The sequence below is a fragment of the Prinia subflava genome, chromosome 1, assembly GCF_021018805.1.
Source record: "Prinia subflava isolate CZ2003 ecotype Zambia chromosome 1, Cam_Psub_1.2, whole genome shotgun sequence".
In the NCBI taxonomy this organism is placed as follows: domain Eukaryota; kingdom Metazoa; phylum Chordata; class Aves; order Passeriformes; family Cisticolidae; genus Prinia; species Prinia subflava.
Window position 1 is genome coordinate 41,371,042 of NC_086247.1, and position 22,396 is coordinate 41,393,437.

The 22,396-nt window shown below is 36.6% G+C and overlaps 1 protein-coding gene across 5 annotated transcripts in view; it reads right to left on the bottom strand.

Moving 5' to 3' along the window:
• The window catches only part of SNTG1 (syntrophin gamma 1), a 321,667-nt gene that overhangs the window by 241,259 nt on the left and 58,012 nt on the right, over positions 1–22,396 (bottom strand). Inside the window, exon 1 of one of the 5 annotated variants that reach the window (XM_063394373.1) lies at positions 9,018–9,076. The exons of the other annotated variants lie outside the window; for them this stretch is intronic. The gene's annotated coding sequence lies outside the window, so the exon portion shown is untranslated. Of the gene's footprint in view, positions 1–9,017; positions 9,077–22,396 lie in introns of those variants that run through there. 5 annotated transcript variants of the gene reach the window in all.

Consider the following 22,396-nt stretch of genomic DNA (forward strand, 5'->3'; position numbering starts at 1 on the left):
CTCTTTGTTTCATCTTCCTATCCCAAGCTCACACCTAAAGCCTCATTTGAGGATTGTAACTTGCATCACAGGTTGATTTTAGTCAAATACAAACCAGAGGTCATAAATTCTTCTTTTTCCCATTCACTTGGAGAACAAAGCCTTTCTATCCTAACTTTGGATAACAGCTGGATTCCAAGTGACAATGTGTTTCCAGCAGTAACTAAACACACTGAAAGTAAAGTAAACTTGAAAATCTGGAAAAGGAGATACTGCCTGAAGTGACACAAAATATGGAGCAATTTCGGAATATGGGAAAATAACATGTAATTTTTCAAATAAGAGCAGTTCAGTATAAATGTTCTAGGAAATTGCAACAATGTTGCTTTCTAATGTCCATTCTTGAAACATAGGTTAAACTTTACCTTTTCTCTTAGATATATGACAGAATTTCAGCAACAACTCTTATTTGCAGCAGGCGTAAAAGTCACATTACATACGGAATTTAAAAATCTGTCCCTTTATGATACTCAAGTTTTCTAAGTTAACAGACATTTTAATGCAAGGAAATTCTAGATTAAAGCTTATCACACAGGTTCACCTCTCCATTGTCTATTCCTCTATCACAATGAAATGCTTTTTAAACACAGCTCAGCTGGATTCCACAGTCATGAGTCATATTAAAATATACAATAAAGAAAAGGAGAGTCTGCCCCAAGGCCTATGTGTGAAGGAGAATGACTCTTCTAATTAGAATAAGAGGTCTGAGAGGAGACCACAGGGGTCAGCAGAGGCAGACCTTGACAAGAGGACAACAGAGGAGTCCACTGAAGAGCCATGTTGTACATGCCTGTGACCTCTGGGTCCCTTAGGTGGGTGACCAAAATAACCAGTGTAACCTATTACAGAAAGCAAACACTCCAGCCCAAAGACAAGCAGTTGGGAAATATGTGGTAGACTTCACAACCTAGAGGTTAGCAGTGAAGAAAGTAAGCTGTTAGTTTATTTTCTCTCACTTCTTGCTATCTTACCTCTAAAAAGTAGGCCACAGACTTTTAAAAAGAGGGAAAGATGCTTGCATTTTACATATTATAAATGGTGATATACAACACATACACACAAAAACTTTTAAATAATTATACTTCCTTGGTTATCGCAACTAAGATTTCTCCACACAGAATTGGCTAATTTGGATGCAAACATGTACATTACAGCTGCACATTTTTTTCTTTTTTTTCTTTTTTAACTGAAAATTAAGTTCAAGCTTTTACTTACCCAAATGTGGTGGATGGCAATAAAGTACAAGGAAGAAAGAGTTCCTTTTCCTATCAGCTACCAGAATGCACCCCTACAGACGTACACTAGAAACATGGCAAAGCTTGATAATATAGGCATAAAGAGAAGCAAGGCTGTGTTCTTCAAGTCTTGCTCTCATGTTAGGAAAACCTTTTTCCTTTGATTGTAACAAGTGAAATACAGCACTTGAATTTATCTGGTAGATACTTAAATCCAAGATGAGGGAGGTCCTACCTCCAGTTAACTGAAAGCAAAGCAAGCTGAGGTTGCATATGAACATCAAAAATTAATAATAATAATAATAATAATAATAATAATATATATATATATATAAATCTGACAACCACCAAAGTCCTGAGTGTTAGCTGGGCTTTTTTTCATAGTTTTTTCATAGAAGGCAGTAATTTTAACAAGCCTAATAATTCGGGTACGTTGAGAACTTAATTTCACATTTGGATTTACTACTTTTTAAAGGAATGGAGTGCAAACTATTTTTTTCAGATACTCAATGTAGTGATAGAATGATTTGAAGGCGTATAAATCTTGAAGTATTATTATTATTGTTGAAGGAATGTTTAGAAATTGTGAGTTAAAACAAGTCTTACAAAAATGTCACAACAGCTTTGAGCATCTTATATCTTGATACTCTAAGTGTCTGATGAAGTCTAATGGATGGTATTTTCTACTCTCTTCCAAAAACAATAGTTTCAGACAGCAGAGGTTTTCCTATAAAACACAGTACCTTGAACTACAGGGACAACCCTAAATTAAGCTCTTCTTTAAGTTTCCATGTGTGGGAATATAATGTACCCAAGATCACTTGTATTTAGTACCCAGAAATCTAAGAAACTTTTTGATTCGTGTTCCTCATTTCTTATTTAAGTGGCAACACTGCAAAATGTAGGCTGGTTAAAACAGTTCCTGAGGGCAATATATTGAAAATAACATCCTGCTCCATATGGACAACTAGACATCCCACCCAAGCTGAAGTTTTTCAGATCTTAAATTTAGGAACAGAAGATTGACATTGGAAGTTTTGATCATCTAACTCAAGCATCTCTCAGTCTCAATCAACTTTGGAAAATCTGTTTGGTCCAAGAGGGTCAAGCATGCATATGTGCTTTATATCCTCACACGACACACAGTATTTTTCCAAACCCCACAGTCCACTATGATCCAAAGTCCCTGGAATTTGAGGATTCTTTTCAGAACTCAGAAATGGGATTCATGACAGCAGACTATGGCACAAACAATAGATGAAAATGAAAATAAAATTACAACATGGCTAGCCATGGAACTTAGGGGAGGGACCCTCTGAATCACAGAATGGCACTTAGCAATGAGAGAGGCAAAAAAAGCCAGGTACTTGACAAAATTTATCACCACTAAAACTTTACTGTAGCCTACTGTGTACTTAACCTGCTCAGGAAGGATTAAAAAAATGAAAAGAATCATCACCCCAAACCCATGTTATTGTTAATCACGTAAACAAGCAGTCTGGCTTTCAAGTATTGTGGTGTCCAGGACTGAGCCCTGGCCAGACCCTATTATAGGAGATGAGGCTGAAAGATCTCACTTCAACTACCAAGTATAAATTCCTGCAACTGCAAGCAGCCTCAGCACATAATCATCTCTGTAAATATATCAAGCCTCATTGTATGAGTAATCAAACTCCTTGTCTTCATTGCTTCTGTTGCCACGACTTTTTGAAACATCACAATCTGCAACTTGCAAAAACAATGAGAAGAAACAGTGACAATGGCAAGAAATTAATTCATATCATGACTTTCTCTAACAGAAAGCACAGAAAATAACTTATGAAAAAAATAAATGAATCATGAATATTCATAGTTTCGAATGGGTAACAATACTTTTGAAAATAATGAATACAGTTAATCATCTCAAAGGCTTTTTTTTAAAACAAAGGGTAATTCCAATAGATTCTTAATTATTCCTACCCTGTAAGAATATTTTTCTTAATCTTCACAGGGAAAAATATCTGCAAAAATTTCATGCAATTTTAAGGTATTTTACTCTTAAATAAAGACTGGAGACTCACTCTAAGTTAACAAGCACAAGCATCTGAGAAAGCCTGACATGAACACAAGAACAATAACTGCAAACAATCATACATACAACAACCAGGCAAAACCAAACTATATAAGAGAGTGTGGCTATTTTCTTAATTAATTACTTCTAAGTTAAAGATGAAGCTTTACATGTTCCCTGACTTCCAATGTCGGTCTTGGCTCTCTCTGTCATTAGCTCTCATCAATTAGAGCAATTCTGTACTTGTAAAACTTCCTCCCTTTGTTCTCAAACATGGGGAATTTCCTAAAAAATGGCACAGAGTCACAGGTGGGACCAACCATGCTTCCGGCATGACCTTGGCAAGCCAAACCTGGGAGGACAGCCTGGGAAAAGATATTCCATTCAATTAAAAAAAAAAAAAAAGAAAATAGGAAATGCTGCTTGCCTGAAGTTATTAATAACTTTAATTGATTTAATTTTACTAAACACATAAAAGCCAAAACATAGAATTCTAACCAGGAAAACAATGTAATGACTTCAAATTTTTCCCTTTCAACCTGTAATTCTTAATCTTTTCCAAAACATTTCCTATTATTGTGTGAACAAAGGACATGAGTATTCAGTCAAGAAAAAGGGAAATGGAGGTGAAAGTAAGATGTGAATCAACAGATGGATTCACTGGTTTATATCCATGTCAGCACAGTTAGTACTACAACCCTGCACATAAAATACAGATAAGCTTTTGGTTTTGCAATTAAAAAAATATTTTCAGATAAATCAAACAGGCTAGAAATGTTCCAAGTATGATAGGGTTCAAAAGTATGAGAATCAGAGTTGTGCCTTTTCTCCCATAAATGCACAGAACTGATGCAATACCATACACCAGATCCTCATCAGTCACAGTCCTTTACAGAGCTGTTAGATCAACCAGATCTTAGAAGGAAAAAGATATGTAAGATTTTGGACTTTAAACCAATGTGATTCCATTGTAACCTTTTACTTCAGAAACATCTCTTCCATACACCCCAACACCCCCGCTCCCAATTTAATCCCAAATTTTGTTTATATTTTCCCCTTTGCAAGAGTAGTACTGTCGTAACTTTCCAAGTTATTAAACATATACTCTCACCATATTAAAAATGTCTAATTAGCTTATCAAGGCTTAATTTTGATAGGAGCTTAATTACAAATCTATGTTGCATGAGACTCGTTCATATTTCACACACATTCTCTGAGTTGTATTACATAAACAATCTTTAAAGACAACTACTTTTTAGATGTGGCTGCCTTCAGGACTGATGCAAGGAAAGACATGTCTAAGCAATCTTCCAGCAGATTTCACAGATGGCTCACAAGGCTGTCACAAGGCACAGAAGGAAGAAAGTAGCTTACTTCTTTATAGAGATGCAAATACAAAGCACAATCTGGATTTAAGGCTAAAAGCTGTTTATTTACCAATAACTCTTCTACATCTTACTTCTGCTCACTAAAATTTCTTACATCAAAGTGAATTACCAACACTAAAAGTCAATAGGTTGCATGGAAATAAGTGAATTTCATGTTGATTAGATGTCAGGTATTGCCATACAAAAATATGGAATATGTGCTCTCCAAGTGCAACTTTCTATGCACTTTTCTATGCAGGCTACAACAGAGATTGGTTGGTTAGTACAAGCAAACACAGGAAAGCAGCACTGAGTCATGGGATACACAGGTTGTACCATTTCAGGAGAAAATGGCAAGGTTTTTCAAGAGGTAACTAGGGGTTAATGTTGTAGGTCAAATTCTGAGACACAGATCCATCATCAAGGTTGTGCTCTATGCTGTGAAGAGAATCACAACAAAATACAAATGAATATATTTACTTTTTAAAGCCTACCACACTCATGCTAATACACTCCTTTCCTGATTTATAAGGCAGACTAGGGTTTTTTTCAGAATTTGCTTCTTCATTATGCAAAACAGCAAAAGGAAATAAGGTCTAATGGATCATACTGGCATTTTTTAATAACCTTTACATGAACCAATCCTTTTTTCAGCCTTCCAATGGCATTGTGAAAAATAACAATCCATGAAAAAAACAAACAGACAAAAAATTTTAAAAATCAAGATACATTTTCTTTCCTTCAGCTTCTTAAGACTCAACTAACCTGGCTGCAAGCATCTGGCACCAAGCAAGTGGCATATGTAAGTTGTTTACAGACTTTGTGTATCTCAGAAATAGAAAGCCTAGGGCTCTTGTCAAGAACTCTCCATTTGCTCTAAAACACTGTTTGAAGACATCAGTCCCTGAGACTCTCGTCTTTTTGGTCAGCAATGTTCCTTGAACAATTATAGCATCTCAAGTGAGGCTTGCAGAAGGAAACCACAGTGGATAAATGTATGTGCCACTACATCCAGCTACAGTGCCCAAGAGATCTTAGAAAGCCAATAGTCTGGTCTGAACTCATTGTATCATTCTTACTACACATAATGAGTCTTTTGCTGTTCTCTTCTTGGGGGACAAGGTTTATTTTTTCTAAGCTCAGCCAGGTATTAATTTTTTTGTTGTGTTCTATGTTAGGAGTTACTATCAGAGAACAGTTTTATAGAAGCTTCAATACAAGTCTACAACAAACCACATCTTACAAATTTTCATTCTCCTAGACAGTTGTTTAATTACACACTCCAGTCTCACCGCTTACAAACGTATTGAAAAATTACTTGAGACTGTGCATTGAATACAGCATAATGATTTAACTTCATGGTTTTATATAAGCCTGAATGCACTATGGGAGTCTTCCACGTCTCTCTCTCAGAGATTCCTGTGATATATTAAGCAAATAGACAGGCAAAAAATTACCTTTCTGTTATATAAAACAAGTTGTTGTAATAAACTTCACAGGCAATTCCAATACCCCACTGTACTTTCTAGAGCTCTCGAATCAGAAATAGAGAAAATTTCTCCTGGGTGGTTCTTTTCCACACAGACTCACTACATACCCTTTTATTTTGTAATACAGCAATGCATTACTGCCTCTATGGCTGACTAATTATAGTTAAATGCATTCCATAAGTGGTGCCTTCTTCCCTGCCCAGATCTTTCCTCCCACACTGTCTATGACAAGTCCTTTTTTTTTTTTTAATTCTCTGTTTCATCAACTGTACTATTTTCATCCAATACATGTATTTGTGTGTGAAATACATATTACTTTTATATATTCAGGTAAAATCAGGGGAACTCAAGAACAAATTAATACTGTTTCAAATCAACCCAAAACAACAAAGCAAACCTAGTACTATGTGTCTTTTGAGATTCAACCATCATTAAACTGGAGAGGCTGATATATCTTTAATTATTATTACACCTGAAGAAGTTATTTTTAGGTTTTGTGCATTGCAGTCTACTTGCTGTTAGCTGTGACAATCATCATGAAATAATTATCTTATTTATTCTAGCAGTGTGATCACCGGACAGCTGCTAGTTATTCCCACAGAGGCATATGAAGAAAAACATATTTACTTTCCCTCACATATAAAGGCAGTAGCAACATAAGATGTCAGCTTCAATATGTAGTGCACTACAATCTCTCCTGACTCATGTCTTCCATGTATTTTCCAGTAGCTTGTAAATTTTTAAAAATCGGTCTTTAAACAGGTATCTAGATTAATTTTGGGAGATTTTTCTAACTATCACTCAGGATTTACTACTCATCTGGGCAGTGGACAGCAAGGTAAGTCACTGATATTCCATCATCACCTTTCACCTTCTTGATGTTTACCAGCATGATACACACATAGGTATATATAGATATATATCCAGATGAATATGTAAAATGATATGGAATTATCTGTAAAACCACAAAACAAGGTTTCTTCACATTTTGGAAGGCATTTAGATCTCTGTCTAGTATTATGTTTTTTATTCAGTGCAAGCCAAATTTGTTCAACATATTTGTTACTTTAAAAGTGACAGAGATCACCAAGTATGTTTTAATATGTTGGACAGCTATTATCTAGCTTCTAGTTATATAAAAAATCTCAAGATTTAATTTTCCAATGGAAAGTCAGTGTCCCTCTACTAATAAATAATTGCAATGGAAGTAATACTGATAGATAATACTTCTCTATATTCATTTCATGACAGCCAGTATATAAATACTTCAGAAACAATGTTGTAATTTACTATTCCAATTACAAGAGACTGTCACTTTTCCTCCTCAAATCAGTAGGAGTAAAGATGTCCTGTGCAAATAATGTATGTGATACAAAGATAAAGCACGTCCAGAAGAAACATTCTGTCTAGAGGGCAGACAAACTGAAGTAGCCAAGTAAAAGTTGATACTGCCACTGAAGAGCTATACTAAAACTGAAAACAGGAAAAAAACTCAGAAACACAGGGAATAACATTAGCTCTAATTGACTCTTTATCATGGAAACTATTTTCTTCATTAGAATTTCTGTAAACTTTAAAGAAGATTTTGAGGTAACACAAAAATATAATATTGTGACATGGCTTGAGGAAGCAGAGCAGTCTCCCTTGAAAACACAGCATCTACTCCCTGCCTGAAAACATGTGCTCTTCATCTCAGTTTGGCAATTACAGGTTAAAGAGAAGAAATGAAGGAGGACTACCGTTTTACCAGATTCAAAATGCATCACTCTTCTCATCATTGTGCAGGCTCCTCAAGCTTTTTGATTAATGTGTCTCCCTTACCCATCCTTCTGCCCTTTTGGTTTTGGTTTGTTAGTTTGTTTTGTTTGGGGGATTTTGTTTGTTTGTTTTAAAGAAGGAGAGCTTACTTGACTTAGTGCCCTCCATGCGACTATGAAGAGTTCAGGACCACAGGCACCACACTAACAACTGACCAGAACTAAGCCCATAAAAGCTTGTCAGGTGTCACAGTAGTTTAAAAAATGGTATGCCACTTCTGACCTTCTAGACTAAAGTTACTCATGTGAGTTAGAAGGAATAACAATAACTCCACATTCTCTTTGACGCACATTAATTTTTTTTCCCCTCCAAGTATGGGTATGTAACCAGAAACAGGTGCACCATATCTCAACCATCTTTTTCAAACATGTGGCCAGAATCTTCAACACCACTCAGCAGATATGAAGTTTCTCTTATTAAACCACCTGCAGCTAGAATTAGGGATATAGAGGTTTTCCCAGGCAAAAAACTGTACGTTAAAACATAGAGTTCTCAGGAAATTCTAAAAAAGGACTATACAAAACTTACCAGCCAGGTGAATTTCAATGAATTTGTAACTTTTTTTCCTTTTGAAACACCAAGTAATAAAATCCCTTTCCTGAAACAAAACCCCATGCAATTATATTCCTAAAAATCACATTTTTTCCACAGGTTTATTACAACTGAAGACAATTAAGTCTGACTGAGCATTTCAGATTCAAAATGATTGAACTGCTTCTCATTCTTCTCTGTTTTTAATAAAAAACTCTCTGTGATTCTGGATGATAAGCAGCCAACACATCTGTAGGCTATCCCTATTTGACAAGCCTTAGTTTGTCTTTGCTTGGGGTCAAGCATGACAAATTTCCAGGGAGATTTGTCACATCTTAAGGCCATCTGACAGTAATCACGTCTGCTGCTTGCAGAAACAACATCTGCCACTGCAACAAACGAGAGCTCTTGATTCACACACTCTCTAGGTGAGCTCCCTGCTCATTAGGACTTCCCAACTGCTGCCTCTTACAGAGTTAAAGCTCACCTGTCATCGCACAGGCAAAGAGCCCCCTCTGTGCTGCAGCCCTGAGCAGAGCGGCTCCTGCCGAGCCTGAGCGTGGCTGGATCAAGCGCCTCGTCGCTCACAGAGGCAGGAACGTGTCACACTGTGTCTCAGCATTGCCTGCTAAGGGAGGAGACCTTCAGCTGTGAAGCTTTCGCACACACCCTGCTGAAAGCCCAGGTGCAGGGGTGCCTGCTTCAGGCAGGATCCCACACTGCGGGCATGGGGCTGGCTCTGCAAAGCCCTCCAGCACTGCCCCTCCTTTGGGAACCTCGCCTAGGGAGAGCAGCCAGGGCATCAGTTTAACTTTCACCACACACTAATGTTTCCTCGAGGCTCCCAGACTTATCTAACTGCATAAGGTTATACACTTGGCAGGATCACGCAGGAACATTTAAGTCCCCGTTCCTACTTACTCATTCAAAGGCATCCGTCTCCATCTTGCCTTAAGGTTAGAAACTCTCATACTATGGAGAAGGACTTGGAAAAACTTGGCAGTTAAAAATAACAAAGAAGTTCACCTTTAGAATGCTTGATATGAAATGACGTATCTTTTAAAACAAATATTCTGTTAGGAAGAGGTGAGATTTCACTCAGGAAGAACTTCAAAGGCAATAGCTTTTGTAGGATTAACATCTGAAAGACTGTATCAGTCTAATTTTCCTTTTAAATAATCCTATTCAAACATCATCTTAGAATTTCAAGATAATAAAATGGTTTTTGAAGGAAAAAAAGAATTCATGTCTTCCTACATTTTGATAAAATTATTTGAAAAAATACTTGGAACAAAATTTAGCAATTTTACATGGCTCAAAAAATTAACATGCCAAATATATTCAGGGATTTGAGTTGGTTAATCTTTAAAACACGAGACAAGTACTACTACTGACATCTTGGGATAAAATCTTCAGTAGATATTACTGTATGCCAGAAGGTAAACTAAGAGACTAACAGTAGGAGAGAAATATCTGAGATAATCTTTGCAGAGGTAAATTCCATGTCTTGTTTTCCCGAACTGATGTTTTTTTAACACATCAAATAATCTGCTTTGCCTGTAGGCACTAGATTCCTTCTAGCATCCCTCATTCTTACACAGAGAGAAAGGGTTACTGCATAGCACAAGGAGTTTCAGACCAGAGATCTGCTATTTCCTACTGCTGCACAAACTTCCCACTGATCTGCTGCAAAACCCTTTTTATCTCTCTCCAGTAAGGCAACACCTGTGAACTATAACTTAGTGTAAGTATACAACCAATAGAATTGCCGAAGTATTGTTGTCTGAACAAAATAATTTTCATGTATGTTAAGAAAAAATATTTATTTGGTAGTAGAAGTCAAAATAGTTCTTTGCAGATTTACATACACTGTGAAATGAGCCTAGATCTCTGTAAATTTGACATTTGCTCAACAAATGGGAAGGAATTTATCTATTTCTGGAATAACAGCTGGATGAAGTTGCAGCAATTTTCTCTACAGGGCCAAATCTAGGCAAGAAAAAAAACCAGAAATCCATAATTTGAAGTCTGAAACTGTGTTGAACAGATGCTAGGACTACAGTTGTGAGACACTTACATTTAACTTCCAACTTTTGTTTTCCCATTTTTTTTTCTAGAGCATTAAATATAAATGTTGAAAAATATTTTTATCCAAATAACAGTACCATAGCTCAAGAAACTCTTATTTTCATATTCTGCTTTCACTACCCTGCTTATTATTTATTAATACATATTAGAAGTTTGGCTTTTAAACAACAAAAACAGTATTTCATAAAGCACCTCTCAACCACTAAGTTCCACCAGGCTGAAGGAACCATAAAAGCATCAGAAATTAATGAGCATGTTGGACCACAATCCAGGCTCCCAGAGGCAAGATAAAATAACTGAGTATTGAAATGAGTTTCTACTGGTATATCACAGGGTACTCAGTATAGATGTAAACAAAAAAATGTCACTTTTTTGGGGTGCTGTATGTGTAGCATAGATGCACGATCTCTACTTGCAGCATTTAAAACATTTCATTTCATTCTAGGGAGATGTTTCAATGGAAGAGGAAGAAAAGGGATTCTGATGTATAAAAGATTAAAAACCCGACATTTGGCAACATTCTATTAGAGTTTCAGATTACAGATTCATGAGAAAGCTGTTGTTGTTTAACATCCTTCTTATTGAATTTTACAATAAAAAGAGATAAATTCTTTGAAAATCACTATAACAAAATATCCTAAACACAATTATTTCCCTCTATAAATTACTCATTATATATGAGAATGAGTACCAGCAAATGTAAAAGCAGAAAATACCTGGTGCCCCTCATTGGAAAAGACACTATTATTTGCAGTCACTTGTTCTTTACCACAAAGATTCATAATATTTATTTTTCTTCTTATACACAAATGAGAGTAGTATACAGTTATGACAAAGATTTGGTTGATAAATCTGGAAATAAGTATATTTTTGAAAGTTTTCTCTCTTTGTTGGAAAAGGAGCAAGAACACCTTTGAGAACGAGCTGTTATTAATAACAATGTCATATTATTGCTGACTTTAGAAGTTACACTCTTTCAGCTGGATCTTATTATAAACTTCCAGCTGTTCAATACAGTTAGCAGAGCAAAGCATTAGTTTGGGAAGCAGCAGGAAGCCCATGCCAGCAGCAGCAGCAGCAGTTGCCCCATGCAGTGTGGAGGGTGAGGCTTGCAAGGTCCCTGGGTGAGACTAAGAACCAGTTTGAATAGGGCTTTGAGCAACCTGGTCTAGTGGAGAGGGCCCCTATCCATGGCAGAAAGACTAGACTGTCTTTAAAGGTCTCTTCCAACCCAAACCATTCTCTGATTCAATGACAGAAAATCAAGAGAAAGAATGCTTTTCATTAATAAACCAGCAACCCACTATTAAAAGACCATCAGATACTCTTCAGCAGCACAAGATAGGAAATTGTCCAAAAGGTAGTCCACACTATATTCCGTTTTTGGTAAATTTTTATATCCTTTTAATAGGATCAATAGGTAAATTCAGTATGCTGAAACTCACATTTGGTATTTAGTTATTAGCTTCAGGTAACTACTTAGCAGTAGCAACAGGCCTTAAATGCTATTGATATTGTAATTGGAAACTGCAGAATTAGTCTGGTAAGAATCAGGTTCAGCATTGTAAAGCCCCTACAGAATTCTGTACTACAGTGCAATAACATCACAGTTCCTCATGGATACCTAAGGAGAGTGTTGTGAATTGCAAATACTGCAGTCTAAGATACACCATGTTCAATTCCTTCGTAACTGAGCTCTGTTCAGTTTATCTAACTTCACCAAAGAATTTCTAGAAACAAGGAAATATCTGGCTAACTATGAGCATCTGTGGCCTTACATAAACATGAAATGAGCATGACAGCATTTTTCTAACCTTACAGTGTGGGAGATCACAGTGTATCAAAAAGCCTCTAATACTTTGAGGACACTGGAGATTAAAGGTAGAAATTAAGCCTGGGTATAATCTTAATAATACCAACCAAATCATTTCCAGATTTTAAAATGGATTTGGGGAGAAGATTATTTTGTGTGCTTGTTTTACAAATAACCATATTACTGTCATGTCCGTGAATCCCAATTATGTAGCTAATTAATTATAATTAATTCATTCATTGTAATTACCTGTAATTGTAAAAGCAACTTAATCCCCTGAAGTTTCTTACTCATTAGTTCCCACATAACATGTCTGTAAGACTCTTTTCCCTTGGCAGTCTGATGATCAGATTACCATAACACCATTAATGGAATCAGGTTGAGGAGAGCTATTGCCTTTGTCTAAAAGGAACACCATAACGTCCTCAAAATTCACTTATTTCTCTTGAAAATGGTAACATGTAATATGCATTTATGACTGTATGTATCTGGAACTACAGTGGTACTGTAAACCCAAATAATTATATTACAGAGTTACCGTACATTCTTCCATCTAGCAATGGGAAAGGTAAAAGAGAAAAAGAACTTCAGAAACTGAAGTAAAAACTTATATTAAAATAATGAATAGCTAAGTGCATAAAACATTTACCTATCCACACTCACAGAGAATAGTTTGTCAGTATAAAGTAACTCATATCAAACCTGCACTCTTTACATGAAATATATTTTCAAGCTTTTCTTTCTTTAAACAAAATTGGCCGGACTTTTAGTGCTCATTAAACTGAAAAATGGGGATTGTCGTCCAGGACAATAGGCACAGAGAAGTATGAGAAGCTAAAGCATAGCTCTGTTAAGAGAAAACAAACCAGGCACTCCCTACAATCTGCTTTTCTAAAGCAGAAAAACATCTTAGAAAAGGATCTTTATTTCACATTTTCTCTTCTTTAGCACTGCTCCGCACAAACTCCTCAGGTAGCAGTTCCAATGGCTGCAACATCTGCCTCCATATAAACCAGCATTTTGTCACCTCTTGGAGGAGAAGCAACAACGAAAGCCACAATCCACCAAGCATCTTCTCCGGCAGCTAGGTTGCAGAGACAGCAAACAGGTAAAAGAATCAGCATTTAGGCAAACAAAATATGATTATTTAAAAAGTCATGACCTTTTATTTCCATCAGAAGGTTTTGAAATTAGGATGATTTTAAAAAGCCTCTCACTTCTGGGATCAGTTATGCATAAAAAATTTCTAAGTAAAAGCTACCTGTCCTTTCATACACCACATTTAGGTGCCTCCAAGTCCACAACTGGGCAGAAGAACAGATACACTCCCACAGCTGGGCTCTCCTATGGAACAAACTCTCTCCAGCCACCACAGAGGCAGTGAAAAACTAATGATTTATTTTATCAGCTTGGTTGCTCCAGTAGTCATTGTGCACAGCATGTCTTCACATGTAGGTTGCAAAGGTCACAGGGATGGAAGGAAGCCACTGTAAGATCAAGTCCAGCTTCTTATTATCAAGCACCACCTCAAAAGCTTGAGCTTTTCACAGAATCACAGAATATCCTGAGTTGGAAGAGATGCACAAGGATCATTGAGTCCAACTTCTGGCCCTGACTATTCCCAAGAGTCACACCATGTGCCCAAGACTCTTGTACAAACACATCTTGAACTCTTTTGTCCCTTCCCTCATTAAAAAAAAGTTTCAGAACTGCACTTCTCCCAATTTTTTTTTCTTCCTAAGTTTTCAGTAAGTCTTTTCTTGTGCCAAAACTGGCTTGTTTAAACCTGCTTCTCTGCAGTTATTTGATATATTTTTAAACATAGCTTCTACCCAAGTGCTGAACAGCAAACCCAGTAAGCAGCTTCTGACTCACCGACACACAAAGAACTGTACTTGACCCAGGTACCCCGAAAAAGCTCAGTGCCTGTGGCCCAGAGCTGACCCAACACAGCAGGGCTGGTGGACACGGCTGGGAGAGGGCAGAGCTGCCCACCCCGGCAGGCTCCACACAGGCACCTTCAGGCAGGGCTCCAGCTCTGACTGATGGCAGGAACAGCCTCCTGGGTCTCCCTTAGTGAAGCACCTCCTCCCCATACCCTGGGAGTTTTCTCTTCCCTTGTTTTTATCCGCCTGTATCTGGGTTTCTAAGTATTAGTGAACAGAACTGGGAAGATGAGACTGATATGCTGGACTAACGTGCAGCCAGCCGTGCTCTGGCACCAAATATGACTGCACAGAAAGCAGCAGGTGACTCACTGGCTTTGTTGTTTCTGTAATTCTCCTCCTAATTACCTTCACTGCTTAAACACTTTCTAGTTACTTCTCCCATTCCAGCCTTCAGTTTCAACAGGAGAGATTTCAGTTGCACCAGGGGAGGTTTAGATTGGACAGTAAGAAAAATTTCTTCACCCAAAGGGTTGCTAAGCATTGGAAGGGGCTGCCCAAGGAAGTGTTTGAGTCACCATCCCCAAAGGCATTTTAGAGATGTGCAGATGTGGCAGTTAGGGACACGGTTTGGTGCTGCACTTGGCAGTGTCACACACACAGTCGGACTCAATGATCTTAAAGGTCTTTTCCAACTGCCTGATTCTGACTCTGTGATTTAGTCCACTATGATTAACAGTTAGTAAATTTATTTTAAAAACTAGTAAAGTTTCAGTTGTCTCAAGATCAGCGGTTTTGTTTTTTTTGGGTTTTTTTTAAATCATGCCCCCCATAGTTTTCATGGACCTCTAAGTTATTTCAGAAATCCTGTCTCCAAGACACCTTTGCATGTCTTAAGTCCCTGTTGTCAGATAGTCAGAAATGAAGAGTTGAAGCAGAAATTAAGTTGTAAATATCACAATCTGAAACTAAGTACTAAGGCTCCTTTTAATTCAGCTCTATTGTTCATTTTTAATCTTCATAAGGCTCCACTGACCCAGTTTCACAAGGACTTTTTTCTGTAATTTTGCCTCCTGCTCAATGAAGTGAGTACAACCCTCTATTCATTTACCGAATTAATCAAGTTTTATACTAAGGACAATATCTCCCGAATATAGTTTTGGCAATTCCATTAAATTTATGCACTTTATCTGTGTTGCATCATTGCTTTTCTTGAATTTTAGGGATTTGTCTTGTAAAAGTAATAACTTGAGCATATATCTCTTCATCAAGAAGTATATACACAGTAACAAATGGACTCTCTAGTTCTTTAAGTGTTCACAAGGACATTTCCACTAATTTTTTTTTCTATCATTAATATAATAATATAACGGGATTCCTAAGGAGAAAGTGAAATGCTGTATCAGAAGTTTGAAAATTTTCATTAACAGAGACCTTTCTTAATAACAGACACAATGTGCACAGACAGCTACTTTGTATTATAGCCTTAAGTAGGCACACACAAAAGAACTGGGCTTCAATCTTAGCAGACCCTGTGCTGACTGTTCATTTTACCTAAAAGTAGCATGCAATTTCTTTCCTTTCATCATATGAAATAGTAAATAGTCTTTCTCCTCATGAAACCTACACTTGGTTTGAGATATGTCTTCCTACATGCCCTATTTTACTGGGATTTGTCAATACCATTATTTTGTCCTTTTAACTCAAATTTAATTTCTTTTTATCCTATGCTGTCTGGGTAGTACTGGTATGCAGGATCTGAGCAACTCATGGCACTGAGACATACTCCTTATAAGAACATCCCTGACTCTTCAGTCCACCTCTCCTCCTCAGCTGGAATCAGTTTCACAGATGCATTGCCAACAGCATTGCAGTTGTGTGCACGTTGACCTTTGCTGACAGTTCAAGTGAGCTTGAATCTATGATATTACTTGTAAGTTCATGTCTCCAACTCAACCTGCAGAAAAGTGAAATGCATGAAATTGCATCTACTAACTTGGTTTTCCACTTCCAGGACACCTGCAATACATCTGCTGCTTTCCTTTGTCATCACAGCATCGCCCAGCAGGGTTATCTGAAGATCACTCTCTGCAGGATCCCTGCCTCTGTGTCTCCCGTCTCTCAGGGGCACTTCATTTCTCATGAGAGACTCATTTATCTACTTCAAGTGGCACAGAACAGAAACTTAGACCTGTTTAATTCTCCAGGACCCAGATTCAGTGTGGTGACTCAAATAAGCACTTGACATTTTCCCACAGAGTGTGCTTCCTTCACCTCTTAGGTCAACAAAGGAGTTTGGACTTTATTGCACCTCACTTTTTGTTAAGTTGTATCTATCAATGTACTTTTTTGCTCACCTGCAGCTTTTAAAGAATAAAATCTTGTTGTATGTCTCCCACTACGGCCCACAGACACCTGAGGCCACATCTTTTGAAATCCTTGCAATGCCAAACTCCAAACATGTCTTATACAGTCTCAGCTAAATGTTGAGACTGTATATTACATGTTTGTTCCAATGACAAAAACATCAGAAAACATTTTCAATGCATTCTGTGTTCCTATGTAGCACATTTGGTCACTAATTTTAGAAAGGAAACTTTATTGAGATAAAATTCACAGTTGTTTTTCAGAGCCTTCCTATATTACCTGAACAAACCATCTTCTTTCAGAGTTTTGTTTCGAGTACCACAGAAATAGGAATAAATCACTGAGACAGTGCCACACAGGTTTCTACATGGTACCTTGGATGGCTGCATGGATGGAAATCAAGAGTGATTAAATTTCAATAATTGTATTTGTTACAAAGAGATTATGCTTACCCAGTGTCACCAAAGGCAAGACTTACTTTCTTAGAAAACTATCACAAAATAACTTAGAAATAATAATACTTACTTTCCTTTGCAGTACATTTTAAACCCGAGGATTTGTATATTTGCCCAAAAAGGGCATGAAAGAAGCTAAAATCTCTTTAATGTAAACACAGAGCAACCTTTCAAACTCCTTATAAGCCTTTTTTTTTTTTTCTCTTTTTTTCTTCTTTCAGCAGTCATACAAAGTTTGGAAGGGAGGGTCTGGAGGATTAGTAAACCCTTACCCAAAGCTGGGACAGCTATGATGTCAGATCAAATTTCAACATAAACTAATTTGCTCAAAGCCTTCTTGAGTCAAGTTTTGAATACCTCTAAGCTTGGAGATTCCACACCTCCATTCAAGTAAGTAAAAGCAAAACCACTTCTAGTTATACTATCAAAACAGGCATAGAAGTTATATGTCAGAAAATATTTTCATATTGAGTTTTACCAATATAGAAAAAATATGTGTCTACAAACGATGTTTCTAAAAAAAAAATTGCTTTCTTGATACCACATTTAGGAAGTGGAAAATATTCCTCACATTTACACACACTGGTCTTCAGTGAATTAATTACTGCAAAGTGAAATTCAAAGTGTGCAGATCAATTGTATAAATACAGGAGATGAGCTACGTATTCATGCAATCTTAAATTTTGAAATTATCTTTTTCATAGTATTGGGAAAAAACAAAAAAATTCACCTGCATTCTTATTTGTATACTAAAGAATAGTTTATTCTTTATTATGCACTTTACATAGGATCTTTAATGCAGGTGAAAGAAGCTCACAACTATCTCCACTGACACATTCACATGCATATATTAATGCATGCAGGGATTCATTTTTCATCAGGATAACCTTGCAAATAGAGAATTTACTGGAATCCCACATTTAGATCCAAAAGGAAAGGTATTATTTAAAGGAACCTGAGTGCCATACAAAATGGCAGCAATATTAAAATATAACTTGCAAATTCAGCTATTTTTGCACTTTGAAATTGACAAATGATCACTTCTGGGTTTCCAGGACTGAGAAATCAATCATTTATAGCAGCATATAATGCTTTTTGCCCCAGTTTTCAATTCTCTATGAGGAATGAAATATCATAAAAGAATATGGGAGGCATAAAGAGCACATTGATACTAACACGTCCAATTCTGCCCAAGTGGCATAAAAACAAAAATAGATTACTATCTGACAGGTATTTAGTGTTTTAGACAAAATGAGTTGTTGTGATTTTCACTCATTAACACATTAATAACCATTCTGAAATCACCACTATCCTCCTGCTCTCTTGAGTCTGCATTCCAGACAGTAATCTTGACTCATCACCACGAGCACACTCATCTGACTCATTTATTTTCCCAATGTTAGCCAGAAACACAAGCTAATTGCAATGAAAAAATTCAAGGAAAAATTTTAGGCATGCCAGAAATTCATGACATTAAAGAGTTTCTCAAAAACAAATGAAATTATATTTTATATTTTCAACCTTTTGACAAGATTGAAATATTCTATGCACTTTAGACACATTTCACCTTTCTATAAACACTGAAAAGACAAAGAGCTGGCTTCCTGATGGCCTAAGAAAAGGAAACTTCCACAAACTGCTAATTTGCTATCACAGCTGAATATATAATCATGGGAAAGCTATTCCAAGAAGACATCCATAAAGTTAGGAGAAATGCAAAAGCTGCACTTATGATGACCTTGACACCAGTTTTTCCCATACTCCAACAAAAATTAGGTTTGAAAAATGTAAAGAACCTTGATCTGTAGTCAGACTTCAATATCTGTTTTGAAAAGAACTGTGTATTGCTGAGACAGAGAAAATATTTTGATTAAGAACTAGGGATAAAATCTACTAATAAAACTGAGATTCTTCAGATGAGTTTATTTTGAAGAAAAAGGCAATGGACTCACCTAATTACAAAATGTTGGCAAAATAACCTTTACACAGAAAAAAACCCAATATTTTTATTCTGGACTGTGAGACTCAAGCAGCCTCAAAGAGCTTTTCACTGTGTTTATGTAGCTCAAGTAAATATGGAAAAAATGTTTGTTTACAAAGCTGCTCATATGAAAAAATGTGAAGTGTTAATTTAGAGTCCTCAAAATGGATATTAAAACATCAGTTCACACAGCTGACAATTACAACTATGTTTGTATCTATGAATCAGTAAATCCCAAAACTCAAACAAACCTCCTGGGCACTCCCAATATCTTCCTTTTTTCTTATCTTCCTCTGCACCTTGGGACTACAAATTAAAAGCTTAAATACAAAATAATGGCTGTTTTCATTCCATTTTCAGCTTTAGTGGGATCAAGAGAAAACAAAAGGCTTGTGAGGCAGCTTGCAGATCTTCAATTGAGGCTGGCTAACAGAATATTTTGTTGCTTTGGATTAACAAAGAAGAATTCAAAGTACCTTTGAGATTAAATGATTTCCAGGTTTCAACTCTACAATACCATCTACAATATTAAGTTTTGATATTCCTATTTTGCAACTGTTTCTATGATGAGCCTGCAGGGTGTAAAGGCTGAGGTGAGTTAATTCATTCTACCACCTCTACTTTCACTGTAGTTTTCCTTCTGCATCCCAGTAAAGTCTTTCTTTTATTTTATGCAGTTATGTGCACATTCATCTGAGAATCTGTGTCAAGTCACAGTGTTAAGGAGATGTGATTTAGCTCATGTCTATGCTATCTACATAAATACAGGTAATTCACAAAAGAGTCCCATTAGTAATTTTAGAGTCCCACTTCTATTCAAAGCATCAAACATTCCTCTACTGAAAGCAGAGATTTCCATTTCCCCAAAAGATTGAAGACACTCCAGTGATACTCAGTAAAGAGCAAAATTTCTTTATCATCTGTACCCTTGAAATACAGCAGAGACAACAGTGAAAGGCAGTGAAAGACGAACATCTGCATCACAAAATCTTTTTGTCCATCTGTAGATAGTCATTCATTTTCATAACCAAATTCTTCAAGCTAGCACTCTCAAATGATTTAACCAGGCTTGAAAGTTTAAGGGAGCTTTTGTAACCAGCACATTCAGTTTGAAGTGACAAAAGAGAAGCAAAATTTTACAAGGTGAACATTATCCCAAGAAACACTGAAATTTTTCTTTTAATTTGTTCTTGCTTCCAGTATTCCATCTTGCCAATATTTCATTGTAATGCAGTTTATCTCAGGCTTTTAATATAGCTGCTCAGGACAAACACGAAGAGAGATTTCAAAAGCAGTTAGAAAGCTGACAAACAAAAACATTCACACAGTGTCTTCAGAAATAGTACAACATAATGCCTGAAAATCACTCTTCCTTTATTTAACCTTGACAGATCTCTCAAAGCCAGAACACCTTCAGGACCACACCAGAACAAAACAAAGAAAGTCTAACTGTAGTAAATACTTGGATTCTTTGGGGGTAAGATTTTAAAACAGCCCAGTAAAAAGTGGGACATGAATGCCTTGTCAGACAAGTGCCTCAAGATGAAATTATTTAGATTTGCTCTGGAAATAAAGAACAAAGAAGGCTAAATATTTTATTAAAAATCAAAAACCAACAAGAACAAAAAAATACACCCCTAGACACAGAACCACTGAAAACAGATGAGAGACTCAAGGAAGGATACTGAAGAATAGAATCTGTATTTGTGTTTAATTTGAATGCTTATCAGTTTCCATGCAGCTGGATATGAGGCTGTGAGAACAACTGAAGCTGAACCAAACCAAGTATTTCAGAACTGAAGTAGCATTTGTTTCTTTTGTTGTAATGCTCTCTCTCCTCTAAACCCCGACCCTTCACACTGGAAAAGCAACGGACATGATAAATTTACAAAACTATGAAAAAAATGTGCTGTCCTACTCTTCGTAGTCAAGTGCTTGGTTTTCAGAAACATTTTTATGTAAAACACAATAGACATTGATACAAAAGGACAATGAAAAGGTAGGAAGGCAGGATATGCAGTCATTACGCAAGGTATTTTTGATTTTTTTGTTTGTGATGTTTTCAGGGAACCTTGACAGCAGCACACATCATGTTACCCACAATTCAAAGGTGAAACAATATTACAGGAGATATGAAAGAACCTAGAGCTGTAGCTCCCCTGTACAGTAAAACAGAGAGGTTTTTCCAAAGGTTGTTCCAAAGGTCAAATCTAACCAGGAAGCCTGATCAGAAATTTAAATTTGAGTGTGAAAACATAGTTAGAATTTTCATCCCTTGGAGTTTCTATGACAACTCCTTTGTCACATCAGCTCCCTGCTACTAGCACAATCACTGGCAGCACTTTTAACCTCAGCTGGGTCATGGGTAACAGGCATAAATTCAACAGTTTTGTTCCTCTGGTCTTGGCAGGAACCATGGAGCACAGACCCAGCTATGTAGTGACAGCTGTTCCATGTTCTTTCTATCAGGGCTAAAGATCTGCATCATTCACTGTAGTGGAAATCACACAGCTCAGTCACTGGAAAAAAATACACCAGTAATTCATCCCAATACACGAGAATGGTCAAAACCTATAGAACACAGTCTTTAAAATCTGATTTAATATGAAGACAAAGAACAATCATGTTGTAACTGTTTATGGAAAGACATTTAGAACTTCTATAATGAGTAGAAACATTAAAGCAGCTTAGTTGAGGGTAAACATCCATTCGGCATTTACATTCACTATGGCAACCTACTGCCTCCCTCTTGGACATATGCTGCTTCTGTGTCTACATGGCTTGTGCCATGGTTCCAGAGACATGTCTTGAGGAGACTGAAAAGACTTCTCTGAAACCACTGTCATATCTATTCAATTGTAGCACAAAGCTTGGTGACTTGGCAATGTTATTAGCTATAGAATAACTGACCTTCACCAGCTCCCTGCTCATATTCTGGGTGTTTGAACAGCAGCTGCCAACAACTACTATCATACTACTGCCAGTATAGTGTACTATGATGATGAGGGAATTCACATTCTGATAATTACTATGGTTACTAAATGCTACAACAGAAAGATCTTAATAGAATTTACCTCTGTGTTCGTATTGTTAAATTTTCTGTAGTGATGCAGAGAATGCTTAGTGATAATTATTAGAAGTCATTTTTAGAAGTCTTTTGGGTTTCCTTTATTTATTTTTGCTTGGCCCTAATCTCCATTAATTTATAAAAAGTAGACCTACAACATGAAATTGAAACAGGTTTTCTACCTGTCTTATACACGAGAGTTCAACTAT